This window comes from Macaca mulatta, chromosome 15 (genome assembly GCF_049350105.2).
Source record: "Macaca mulatta isolate MMU2019108-1 chromosome 15, T2T-MMU8v2.0, whole genome shotgun sequence".
Taxonomy (NCBI): domain Eukaryota; kingdom Metazoa; phylum Chordata; class Mammalia; order Primates; family Cercopithecidae; genus Macaca; species Macaca mulatta.
Genome location: NC_133420.1, coordinates 5111906 through 5126131, shown reverse-complemented (window position 1 = coordinate 5126131; position 14226 = coordinate 5111906). Strand labels below are relative to the sequence as shown.

Below are 14226 nucleotides of genomic sequence, written 5' to 3'. Positions count from 1 at the left end.
CAAAAAACTAGCCGGGCGTGGTGGCGGGCGCCTGTAGTCTCAGCTACTCGGGAGGCTGAGGCGGGAGAATGGCGTGAACCCGGGAGGCGGAGCTTGCAGTGAGCCGAGATCACGCCACTGCACTCCAGCCTGGGAGACACAGCGAGACTCCGTCTCAAAAAAAAAAAAAAAAAAAAAAAAAAGAAAATGAAATAAATAAAACACACACAGAGGTATTCCAAGAGACTCTGGAGATTTGAAAACACTGTAACTTGCCCCTAGCTCCTAGGGAGCCAACTACACATCAAAAATGAAGAAAACTGGCTGGGCGGGGTGGCTCACGCCTGTAATCCCAGCACTTTGGGAGGCCGAGGTGGGCAGATCACGAGGTCAGGCGATCGAGACCATCCTGGTTAACACGGTGAAACCCCGTCTCTACTAAAAATACAAAAAAATTAGCCGGGTGTGGTGGCGGTTGCCTGTAGTCCCAGCTACTCGGGAGGCTGAGGCAGGAGAAAGGCGTGAACCCGGGAGGTGGAGCTTGCAGTGAGCCGAGATCGTGCCACTGCACTCCAGCCTGGGCGACAGAGCGAGACTCCGTCTTAAACAAAAAAATAAAAATAAAAATGAAGAAAACCCTGCAGTGACGATACTATGGGTGACTGTCGGTGTCGACGCGGCTCTTCCAAAGCTGTGTATGAACTGTGGCATAAAACAGACGGACTATTTTGCTGATTTTGTGAGTATGAGAGTTTTCAGCCGACAAAGGAGATAAAAATTAAAAGTAAGGATATTAAGCTTACAAGAAAACTCCAGCTCTGAATAGAAAGCTTCAGTATGAATTTCTGATGTATGTTATATATATATTTTAAAGTGTATTTCCGCACAGTCCACTGCAAAGGTCTAGAGACAAGACCCAATCCCGTCACCGGGAGTGCCTGTACCCAACACTGGTTTCTACATTTTACACTAAAAGGAGCCCGAGCTTTTTGGAGAAATGACTGATTCCACATCTAAGGCAGAAATGCAGACAATGAGGCCGGAGCCTCTAGACCCTGCAGAAGGGAATAGTGATCCAAGAGCCAAGTGTCACATCCGAGGACTCAGGAGCCAGCGGGGCTCCCGCACCACAGGGAGGCAACGTGCCAGTGAGGGAACAGAGGTGCGGCGGAGGACACAGACACCTTTCTATGCGTTCAGAATGGTTCCTTAAAATCATTAATTTGTTTTTTGGGTTTTTTTTTTGAGATGGAATCTCACTCTGTCGCCCAGGCTGGAGCGCACAATCTCGGCTCATTGCAACATCCTCCTCCCAGGTTCAAGCGATTCTCGTGCCTCAGCCTCCCAAGTAGCTGGGATTACAGGCACCCACCACCACACCCAGCTAATTTTTGTATTTTTAGTAGAGATGGGGTTTCGCCATGGTGGCCAGGCTGGTCTCAAACTCCTGACCTCAGGTGATCCGTCTGCCTTGGCCTGCTAAAGTGCTGGGATTACAGGTGTGAACCACCATGCCCAGCCAAATCATTAGTTATCTTTAAGAGTGCAAGACCAACTCAAAAACATCAGAGCTAATACTATAAAACTCTTACAAGAGGCTGGGCAAGGTGGCTCGTGCCTGTAATCCCAGCACTTTGGGAGGCTGCGATGGGCAGATCGCTTGAGTCCAGGAGTTCTAGACCAGCCTGGGCAACATAGCGAAACCCCATCTCTACAAAAAATAAAGAAACTAGGCAGGTGTGCCTGTAGTCCCAGCTTCTTAGGAGGTCAACATGCGATGATCACCTGAGCCGGGAGGTCAAGGCTGCAGTGGGCTGTGTTCACGCCACCGCACTCCAGCCTGGGCTACAAAGAAACCCTATCTCAAAAAAAAAAAAAAAGATTCTTAGAAGAAGACACAGGGACCACTTTCTGGCACTGTATTTGGCCAGGATTTCTTCGATATGACACCGTAGCAAAGGCAGCAAAAGAAACACTGGAGTGACTGGACCCTCATTATAGTGAAACGTGCGCCTAGGACACTCTGGAGGAGTAAAACACCACAGGGTGGAGACGTTGGTATTTGCAAATCACGTATCTGGCCAGGGGTTGATATCCAGAGTATAGGAGGAACCCCATAATTCAACAACAGAAAAGTAAATAATCCAGTTTAAAAACGGAAGGGCGGGGCGCGGTGGCTCACGCCTGTAATCCCAACACTTTGGGAGGCCTAGGCAGGAGGATGGCCTGAGCCTGGGAGGCTGAGGCTGCTGTGAGCTGTGATCGTGCCATTGCACTCCAGCCTGGGTAACAAAGTGAGACCTTATCTCAAAAAGAAAAAAAAAAGTCGACAGAGGACTTGAATAGACACTTCTTCAAAGATATACGCGTGGCCAATAAGCGCGTGAAAAGATGCTCAGCATCATTCGTCATTAGCGAAACGCAAATAAAAACCACAGTGAGACATCACACCCATTAGGATGGCTTTTACAAAAAAAAAAAAAGGGGAAATAATGGTGGGATGTGGATAAACTGAACCCTCATGCGTCACTGGTGGGAAGGTAAACAGTGCGGCCGCTGTGGAAAACAGTGTGACGGTTCCTCAAGACGTTAAACACAGAGTCCGAAGAGGATTCAGCAGTTTCACTTTTAGCTGTAAATGCAAAAAACTGAAAGCAGGAGCTCAAGTACATCCTTATCCATCCGTGTTCGTAGCAGCCACATTCAGAATAACCAGAAGAGGGAAGCAACCTGGGGCCCATCCACAGACGAATGGAAACAAAACATGTCCATCCCGCAACGGAACGTCATCCAGCCTCAGAAAGGAAGGACGTTCAGACACAGGCTATGGCACAGATAGACCCTCACGACATGCCGAGTGGAAGACGCCAGACGCAAATGGGCGGATACTATATGATTCCACGTCTACGAGGTACCTAGGACAGGTCAATTCATAGAGGCAGAAAGTGGAACAGTGGCCACCAGGGCTAGAGGGAGGGGAGGGGAGATAACTATTGGCTCAGAGTCGTCGTTGTTGTTGTTGTTTTGAGATGGAGTCTTGCTCTGTCGCCCAGGCTGGAGTGCAGTGGCGTGATCGCGGCTCACGGCAAGCTCCGCCTCCCGGGTTCACGCCATTCTCCTGCCTCAGCCTCCCAAGTAGCTGGGACTACAGGCGCCCGCCACCACGCCCGGCTAATTTTTTTTATTTTTATTTTTAATAGAGACGGGGTTTCACCATGTTAGCCAGGATGGTCTCGATCTCCTGACCTCGTGATCCGCCCGTCTCGGCCTCCCAAAGTGCTGGGATTCCAGGCGTGAGCCACCGCGCCCGGCTGGTACGGTGTCTTTGTTTGGGATGATACCGAGTTCTGGAAAGAGGTGGTGGTGATGGATATATGATATAGTGAGTGTGCTAATGCCACTGAACTGCACACTTAAAAACAGTTAAAATGGTCAATTTCGTGTTATGTATGTTTTACCACAAAAAAGGAAGAAAAAAACCGACACAGCAAGTAGCTACTTTGTGGTGATAACAAATATACACCAATATGATGAGTAAAAACACCTACATGATGAATAAAAAACAAAAGTAAAAACAAACACAACTGGTAAATAAAGTAAATATACAGGACAAAAGGAAACAAGGGTCAAAGCGAAGAAACAGACTAGTTATACAGGAACTACACAGGGCTACACGGGAACTACATGGGGCTACACGGGAACTACACGAGGCAACATGGGAACTCCAGAGGGGCCACAGAGGGACTACAGTGGGGTTACACAGGAGCTACATGGGGTTACACAGGAACTACACGGGGCTACATGGGAACTACACAGGGCAACACGGGGCTACACAGGGCTACACAGGAACTACATGGGGCTACATGGGAACTACACAGGGCAACACGGGGCTACACAGGAACTACACGGGGCTACATGGGAACTACACAGGGCTACACAGGAACTACACGGGGCAACATGGGAACTACAGCAGGGCTACACAGAGGGACTACAGTGGGGCTATACAGGAGCTACATGGGGTTACACAGGAACTACACGGGGCTACATGGGAACTACACGGGGTTACATGGGAACTACAGAGGGGCCACAGAGGGACTACAGTGGGGCTACAGAGGGCTACACGGGGTTACACAGGAACTACACGGGGCTACACAGGAACTACACGGGGCTACACAGGAACTACACGGGGCTACACAGGAACTACATGGGGCTACATGGGAACTACAAAGGGGCCACAGAGGGACTACAGTGGGATTACACAGGAGTTACACGGGGTTACACAGGAACTACACGGGGCTACACAGGAACTACACGGGGCTACACGGGAACTACACGGGGCTACATGGGAACTACAGAGGGGCCACAGAGGGACTACAGTGGGATTACACAGGAGTTACACAGGGTTACACAGGAACTACACGGGGCTACACAGGAACTACACGGGGCTACACAGGAACTACACAGGGCTACACAGGAACTACACGGGGCTACATGGGAACTACACAGGGCTACACAGGAACTACACGGGGCAACATGGGAACTACAGCAGGGCTACACAGAGGGACTACAGTGGGGCTATACAGGAGCTACATGGGTTACACAGGAACTACACGGGGCTACATGGGAACTACACGGGGTTACATGGGAACTACAGAGGGGCCACAGAGGGACTACAGTGGGGCTACAGAGGGCTACACGGGGTTACACAGGAACTACACGGGGCTACACAGGAACTACACGGGGCTACACAGGAACTACACGGGGCTACACAGGAACTACATGGGGCTACATGGGAACTACAGAGGGGCCACAGAGGGACTACAGTGGGATTACACAGGAGTTACACGGGGTTACACAGGAACTACACGGGGCTACACAGGAACTACACAGAGCTACACGGGAACTACACGGGGCTACATGGGAACTACAGAGGGGCCACAGAGGGACTACAGTGGGATTACACAGGAGTTACACAGGGCTACACAGGAACTACACGGGGCTACACAGGAACTACACGGGGCTACATGGGAACTACAGGGGGCTACATGGGAACTACAGAGGGGCCACAGAGGGACTACAGTGGGATTACACAGGAGTTACACAGGGTTACACAGGAACTACACGGGGCTACACAGGAACTACACGGGGCTACACAGGAACTACACGGGGCTACATGGGAACTACAGGGGGCTACATGGGAACTACAGAGGGGCCACAGAGGGACTACACGGGGCTCCACAGGGCTACACGGCGATACACAGGAGCTACACAGGACTGATGGCGAACTTCTCGAGGGCAACAATGGAGCCAAAAGGCAGCGGAGGGTTTTCAAAGTTCTGTGGAGCTGCTGGTACAAACCCAGCAACACTCTCCTTCAAGAAAGAGGAAACAGAGCTTTTTAGAAAGGAAAAATGGCCCCGATTAAAGAACAAGGAAAATTCATTAACAAGAAGGAGTCCGTCGTTTCCCAGAGGAAGGTCTGCCATGCAATAAACGGTCCACACATCATCAACACTGAAAGACGTCGAGTCCATAAAGGAAACATGATCATGTCTAATGCGCAGAATTAAGAAAAACAGCATCGTGTTAACATTCTGGAAGATGACAGCAGGTAAGAAAGATAAATGGACCCTGCAAACAGAATCCAGCAGCACATTAAAGCGATAACTCACCATGGTCGAGTGAGTTTCATCCCAGGGATTCGGGGGGTTCAACATGTGCAAATCAGAATGTGTGATTCATCACATAAACAGAATTAAAAACAAAAACGACATGATCATCTCAATAGAGGCATAAAAAGCATTTGATAAAATCTAGCATTGCTTTATGATAAAAATCCTCACCCAACTAGGCATGGAAGGAACATACCTCAAAATAATAAAAGCCATATATGACACGCCTGCAGCCAACATCATAGTCAACGGGGAAAAGCGGAAAACAGCCCCCCTGAGCGCTGGAACGAGAGAAGGCTGCCCTCCCCTCACCCTCCCGCCCTCACAACGTAGTGCTCAAAGTCCTGACCAGCACTCCCAGGGAAGAGAGAGAAAGAGAGGGCATCCAAATGGGAAAACAGGAAGTCAAACTATCTCTGTTTGCCAATGTTGTGACTGTATACCTCGAACACCCTAAAGGCTCCTCCAAGACTCCTTGATTTGACAAATGAATTCAGTCAAGTCTCAGGTTACAAAATCAATGTGCACAAATCAGTAGCACAACGACCAAGCTGAGAAGGAAACCAAGAACTCAGGCCGGGCGCGGTGGCTCACGCCTGTAATCCCAGCACTTTGGGAGGCCCACGGGGGTGGCTCATTTGAGGTCAGGAGTTTGAGACCAGCCTGGATAACATGGTGAAACCCCGTCTCTACTAAAAATACAAAAATTAGCCTGGGTGTGGTGGCGGGCGCCTGTAATTCCAGCTATCCCGGAGGCTGAGGCAGGAGAATGGCGTGAACCCAGGAGGTGGAGGTTGCAGTGAGCCCAGATTGCGCCACTGCACTCCAGCCTGGGCGACAGGGCGAGACTCCGTCTCAAAAAAATAAAAGTAAATAAATAAATATGTGGAAAAAAAAAAACTCAATCCCTTTTATAATATCTGCACAATGACAACACACACACACACACATACACACACACACACACACACACACACACACAACAAACCTACGAATGTACTTAACCAAGGAGGTGAAAGACCTCTACAAGGAGAACTACAAAATGCTGCTGAAAGAAATCATGAATGACACAAACAAATGGAAATACATCCCATGCTCAAGAATTGGAGGAATCAATATTGTGAAATAACCAAACTGCCCAAAGCAATCTACAGATTAAGTGCAATTCCTATCAAAGTACCAACATCGCTTCTCACAGAATTAGAAAAAACAATCCTAAAATTTGTATGAAACCAATAGAGAGCCTGAATAGCCAAAGCAGTTCTCAGGAAAAAGAACGAACCTAGGCCGGGCAAAGTGGCTCACACCCAGCACGCTGGGAGGCTGAGGCGGGTGGATCACAAGGTCAGGAGTTCGAGACCAGCCCAGCCAACACGGTGAAACTCCATCTTTACTAAAATACAAAAAATTAGCCGGGCGTGGTGGCAGGGGCCTGTAGTCCAGCTCCTCCGGAGGCTGAGGCAGGGGAAATCCCTTGAACCCAGGAGGTGGGGGTTCCAGTGAGCCGAGATTGTGCCACTGCACTCCAGCCTGGCGACAGAGTGAGACTCTGTCTCAAAAAAACCCCAAAAAACAAAACACAAATCTGGAGGCATCACATTACCCAACTTCAAATTACACTTGTGATGGTTTCTACTGAGTGTCAACTGGATTGGATTGAAAGATGCAAAGTACTGATCCTGGGTGTGTCTGTGAGGGTGCTGCCAAAGGGGATCTACATTTCACAGAGTCCATGGACTGGGAGAGGCAGACCCGCCCTCAGTTGGCACCATCTAATCTGCGGCCAGCACGGCCAGAATAAAGCAGGCAGGAGAAGATGGAAGAGCCAACTTGCTGAGTCTTCTGGCCCCATCTTTCTCCCGTGCTGGGTGCTTCCTGTCCTCGAACATCAGACTCCAAAGTCCCTCAGTTTTTGGACTCTTACACGTACACCAGTGGTTTGCCAGAGGCCCTTGGGCCTTTGGCCACAGACTGAAGGCTGCACTGCCAGATTCCCAACTTTTGAGATTTTGGGACTCGGACTGATCCACCACTGGCTTCCTGGCTCTTCAACTTGCAGACGGCCTATTGTGAGGCTTCACCTTGTGATCCTGGGAGTCAACTCTCCTTAGTAAACTTCCTTTCATGGGCCGGGCACAGTGGCTCACGCCTGTCATCCCAGCACTTTGGGAGGCCAAGGCGGGCAGATCATGAGGTCAGGAGATCGAGACCATCCTGGCTAACACGGTGAAACCCTGTCTCTACTAAAAATACAAAAAGTTAGCCGGGCGTGGCGGCGGGCGCCTGTAGTCCCAGCTACTCGGGAGGCTGAGGCAGGAGAATGGCGTGAACCCGGGAGGCGGAGCTTGCAGTGAGCCGAGATCACGCCACTGCACTCCAGCCTGGGCGACAGAGCGAGACTCCGCCTCAAAAAAAATAAAATAAAATAAACTTCCTTTCATATGCACATCTATCCTATCAGTTCTGTCCCTCTAGAGAACCCTGACTGACACTACAAGGCTCTGTGTTTGGATGTGTCCCCGCCCAAATCTCATCTTGAAATGCAAGCCTCAGTGTTGGAGGTGCAGCCTGGCGGGAGGTGACTGGAGGTGATTGGATCACGGGGAATGATTTCTCAGGAGTGGTTTAGCACCATCCCCCTTGGTCCTTTCCTTGCCTGGTCGTTTAAAAGTGCGCAGCGCGTCCCCTCTTGCTGTCTTGCTCCTGCCTTCACCATGTGACATGCAAGCTCCTGCTTTGCCTTCTGCCAGGACCGGAAGTTTCCAGAGGCTCCCCAGAAGCAGATGCCAGTGATATGGTTCCTGTACAGCCTCCAGAACCATGAGCCAACCGAACTTCTTTTAAGTTACCCAGTCCCAGGTATTTCTTTTTTTCTTTTTTTTGAGCTCTGTCGCCCACGCTGGAGTACAGTGCAGTGACACGATCTCAGCTCACTGCAACCTCTGTCTCCCAGGTTCAAGTGATTCTCCTGCCTCAGCTTCCCGAGTAGCTGGGACTACAGGTGCCCACCACCAAGCCTGACACATTTTTTTTTTTTTTTTTTTTTTTTTTTAAGATGGAGTCTTGCTCTGTCACCAGGCTGGAGTGCGGTGGCATGATCTCGGCTCACAACAATCTCCACTTCCCAGGTTTAAGCGATTCCCCTGCCCCAGCCTCCTGAGTAGCTGGGACTACAGGCACGCGCCACCACGCCCAGCTAATTTTTTGTATTTTAGTAGAGACGGGGTTTCACCATGTTGGTCAGGCTGGTCTCGAACTCCCAACCTCAGGTGATCCACCCGCCTCAGCCTCTCAAAGTCCTAGGATTACAGGCGTGAGCCACTGCACCTGGCCTCAGGTATTCCTTTATAGCAATGTGAGAATGGACTAACACAGTGTAGTTACCAAAACAGCATAGTACTGATATAAAAGTAGATACATAGACCAATGGGATGCAATAGAGAATCCAGAAATAAAACCAAATACTTACAATCAACTGATCTTTTCAAAGTCTAAATAAACATAAATTGGAGAAAAAGACACCCTATCAAATAACTGGTGCTGAGAAAACTGGCTGGCCACGTGTAGGAGAATGAAACTGGATCCCTATCTCTCGCCATATACAAAAACCAACTCAAGATGGATGAAAGACTTAAATCTAAGACCTGAACCATAAACATTCTAGAAGAAAATCGAGGAAAGCTCTTCTGCACATTGGCTTAAGCAAACAGTTTTGACTAGAACCACAAAAGCAAATGCAACAAAAAGAAAAATAAATAAATGCGACCTAATTCAACTAAAAAGCTTCTGCACAGCAAAAGAAATAATCATCAGAGAAAACGAACAGCCCACAGAATGGGCGAAAATATTCGCAAACTATGCATCTAACGAAGAGGTAATATCAAGTATCTACAAGGAACTCAAACCAATCAGCAAAAAAAAAAAAAAAAAAAAAAAACAAAGAATCCCATCAAAAAGTGGGCAAATGACATGTGAATAGACATTTCTCAAAAGAAGATATACAAATAGCCAGCAAACGTGAAAAAGCGTTCAACATCACGAATCATTAGGGAAATGCAAATTAAAACCACAATGAGATGCCACCTTGCCCTATAGCCAGAATAGACATTATTAAAATGTAAAAAAGACCAGTGTGGTGGCTCACGCCTTAATCCCAGCACTTTGGAAGGCCAAAGCGGGTGGAGCACAAGGTCAGGAGTTCGAGACCAGCCCGCCCAACATGATGAAACCCGGTCTCTGCTAAAAAGACAAAAAATTAGCCAGGCGTGGTGGCAGGTGTCTGTAGTCCCAGCTACTCAGAAGGCTGAGGCAGAATAATCACTTGAACCTGGGAGGTGGACGTTGGAGTGAGCCAAGATCGCGCCATTGCACTTCAGCCTGGTGACAGAGCTAGACTTCATCTCAAAATAAAATAAATAAATAAATAAATAAATAAATAAATATAAATAATTAGTACAACATCTATGAAAACAGCATGGAGATTTCTCAAAGAATTAAAAGCAGATCTACCACGTGCTCCAGCAGTCCCACTACTGAGTATCTACCCAAAGGAAAATAAGTTAGTATATCAGAAAGACAATTGCACACATATGTTTATCACAGCACAAGTCACAATTGCAAAGATATGAAACTAACCTAAGTATCCATCAACCAACGAGTGGATAAAAAAATGTGGTCTATATACACCATGGAATACTACTCAGCCATAAAAAAGAACAAAATAATGTCTCCACAGAAACCTGAATGGATCTGGAGGCCATTACTCTAAGTAACTCAGGAATGGAAAACCAAATACTGTATGTTCTCACTTACAAGTGGGAACTAACCTATGGGTACACAAAGGCATCCAGAGTGATATAATGGACACTGAAGGCTCAGAAGTGGGGAGGGCAGGAGGAGGAGTAAGGGATAAAAAGCGACATATTGGGTACAATATATACTATTTGGGTGACAGTGCAGTGACGTATCAGACTTTATCATTATACAATTCATCCATGCAACCAAATGCCACTTGTACCCCAAAAGCTATTGAAATATATGAAACATAAATCGATGTAAGATCCCTGACTTAACTGTAACTTTAAATACTGGTAACTCAAATATACGTGTTAACATTTCTCGGCCATGCGCGGTGGCTCATGCCTGCAATCCCAGCACTTTGGCAGGCCGAGGCAGGTGGATTACTTGAGGTCAGGAGATTGACACCAGCCTGGCCAACATGGCGCAACCTCATCTCTACTAAAAATACAAACATTAGCTGGGTGTGGTGTGGGGTGCCTGTAGTTCCAGCTACTCGGGAGGCTGAGGCAGAATTGCTTGAACCTGGGAGGTGGAGATTGCAGTGAGCCAAGATAGTGCCACTGTACTCCAGCCTGGGTGACAAAGTGAGACTCTGTCTTAAAAAAAAAAAAAATTCTAGGGCAATCCCTACAAAGAAAAGAAATAAATCCATAGCAAAATATGCATATTTTAAGAAAACAAGGAAAGCAACAGCAATAGAATTTATAGCTTTCAAACTGACTGAAGGAAACATAGAATGAAGGTAAAAAAGCTAAAAGCATGAAAAAAAGAAGAGGAAAAAGAATAGAAAAAGTTGTACAAATAGAAAGCACAAATTAAGATAGTACGACTAAACCCAAATTCTATCAATAATTATAATAAATGTAAAAGGACTAAACTAATAAGTTAAAAAGCAAAGACTCAGACTAGATTTAAAAAAAAAATCCAGCTAGAAACAGTTTGCAAGAAATACACCTACTATATAAAAGAAGTTTGAAAGTAAAAGGATGAAAAAGTGCTCTACCAGTACTAACCAAAGAATAATGGAGAAATGGTATTAATGTTAAAATATATATATACACACACCCCCGCCCCCACACACATATATATATATATTTTTTTTTGAGACGGAGTCTCGCTCTGTCACCCAGGCTGGAGTGCAGTGGCTGGATCTCAGCTCACTGCAAGCTCCACCTCCCGGGTTTACGCCATTCTCCTGCCTTAGCCTCCCGAGTAGCTGGGACTACAGGCGCCCGCCACCTCGCCCGGCTAGTTTTTTTTTTTTTTGTATTTTTTAGTGGAGACAGGGTTTCACTGTGTTAGCCAGGATGGTCTCAATCTCCTGACCTTGTGATCCACCTATCTCGGCCTCCCAAAGTGCTGGGATTACAGGCTTGAGCTACCGCGCCCAGCCAGTTAAAATATATTTTATAGCAAAGAGCATTACTGGAGTCAAAGAGGTTTACCTCATAATTATAAAATATTTCATACAATAGAAAGAAATAATAATTCTAATAATAATATGTATATGCACCTACTAACATAACTTTAAAACTTATAAAGCAAACACTGACATAATTGCGTGGAAAATTTGATGAATGCACCATCACAGGAAACTTCAGTATGGCTCTCTTGGTAGAATCAGGCAGAAAAGCAAATAGGATAAAGATGATTTAGGCTGGGCGTGGTGACTCACGCCTATAATCCCAGCACTTTAGGAGGCTGAGGTGGGCAGATCACAAGGTCAGGAGTTCAAGACCAGCCTGGCCAATATGGTGAAACTCCATCTCTACTAAAAAGACAAAAATTAGACAGGTATGGTGGTGTGCATCTGTAGTCCCAGCTACTTGGGAGGCTGAGGCAGGAGAATTGCTTGAACCGGGCAGGTGGATGTTGCAGTGAGCCAAGATGGTGCCACTGCACTCCAGCCTGGGCAACAGAGTGAGACTCCATCTCAAAAAAAAAAAAAAAAAAAAAAAAAAAAGGATCATCTACTTGGCTACGAAGCAAATCAAGAAATTTCCAAAACTGGAAACATACAGACTATGTTCCTAAAGTTAGGTTAGAAATCATTTTTAAAAAGATAACTAAAAGCCCCAAGATCCAAGCTTTCTAAAATTGAAAAACAGTCTTCTAAAGAATGAAGTCAAATAAGTAATCATAATTGATATTCAAACGTTATTAGAACTAAAAACAATGAAAACACTCTATATCAAAACTGATAAAACGCAGTGAAAACAATACTTTGAGAAAAATTTATGCCCTGAAATATTTATATCATTAAAATATAAGAGCCTGAATATTAAAGAACTAAGCGACGTCACTTGGAAACAAACCCAAGAAAGCAAAAGGAAGGAAATTATAAAGATAAGATTAGAAATTGATGAGATAGACAACAAAAATGCAACAGAAAGACTCAACAAAGCCAAATACTGGTTATTTTAAAAGGCAGTAAGTTGGCTGGGCGCAGTGGCTCACACCTGTAATCCCAGTACTTTGGGAGGCCGAGGTGGGCAGGTCATGAGGTCAGGAGATCGAAACCATCCTGGCCAACAGGGTGAAACCCTGTCTGTACTAAAAATACAAAAAAATTAGCCGGGCGTGGTAGCGGCACCTGTAGACCCAGCTACTCAGGAGGCTGAGGCAGGAGAATGGCGTGAACCCGGGAGGTGGAGCTTGCAGTGAGCCGAGATCCAGCCACTGCACTCCAGCCTGGGCGACAGAGCGAGACTCCATCTCAAAAGAAAAAAAAAAGGCAGTAAGTTGACACATTTCTGCGAGATCACAAGAAGAGTGAGAGCAAAAGGAAGGGAACCCAGTTGCAGACACAGCAGAACCTTAACAGAGGACACTAACAATTTATACTTATATATTTGAAATGTTGGATTAAATGGACACACTCCAGAAAAATTATAAATTACCAAATGTGATCAAGAAGACACAGCCAGCCAAGTGGTTCTATAACTATTAATAAAACTCAGTATCAGAACATTCTCCTCAAAGAAAACATCAGGCCGAGGCCGGGTGCGGTGGCTCACGCCTGTAATCCCAGCACTTAGGGAGGCCAGACGGGCGGATCACGAGGTCAGGAGATCGAGACCATCCTGGCTAACATGGTGAAACCCCGTCTCTACTAAAAATACAAAAAAATTAGCCGGGCGAGGTGGCGGGCGCCTGTAGTCCCAGCTACTCGGGAGGCTGAGGCAGGAGAATGGCATGAACCCGGGAGGCGGAGCTTGCAGTGAGCTGAGATCCGGCCACTGCACTCCAGCCTGGGAGACAGAGCGAGACTCTGTCTCAAAAAAAAAAAAAAAAGAAAGAAAACATCAGGCCGGGAAGCCTCATGGGAGGTGAGCCAGTTGCAGGAGCAGTTAATTTAAACATTACTCAGTTGCAGAAAAAAGACGGAAAACTTCCCAACGTATATATGAGGCCAGAAAAAAGAGAAAGGAAAATTTTATGTCAGATGTACCCATGAAGTTGGATACAAGCTTCCCAAACAAAATCACAGACCAAGCCAGGAGTGGTGCCACATGCTTACAGTCCTAGCTATTGTAGTCTCAGTGAGGTGAGAGGATCACTTGAGCGCAGGAGTTCGAGGCCAGCCTGGGTAACACAGCAAGACGCCACTTCAAAAGGAAAAATCACAGACCAGGCCGGGTGCGGTGGCTCACACCTGTAATCCCAGCACTTTGGGAGGCTGAGGAGGACGGATCACCTGAGGTTGGGAGTTTGAGACCAGCCTGGCCGACATGGCAAAACTCCGTCTCTACTAAAAATACAAACATTAGCCAGG

The 14226-nt window shown here is 46.8% G+C and overlaps 1 protein-coding gene and 1 long non-coding RNA gene across 51 annotated transcripts in view; one reads left to right on the top strand and one right to left on the bottom strand.

Moving 5' to 3' along the window:
• The window catches only part of EXD3 (exonuclease 3'-5' domain containing 3), a 117782-nt gene that overhangs the window by 16418 nt on the left and 87138 nt on the right, over positions 1 to 14226 (bottom strand). The gene's annotated exons all lie outside the window — the stretch shown is intronic.
• Positions 1202 to 3019, top strand: LOC144334936 (uncharacterized). The gene is made up of 2 exons (XR_013405235.1): positions 1202 to 1480; positions 2197 to 3019. It is a non-coding gene; the product is annotated as an uncharacterized LOC144334936 (long non-coding RNA).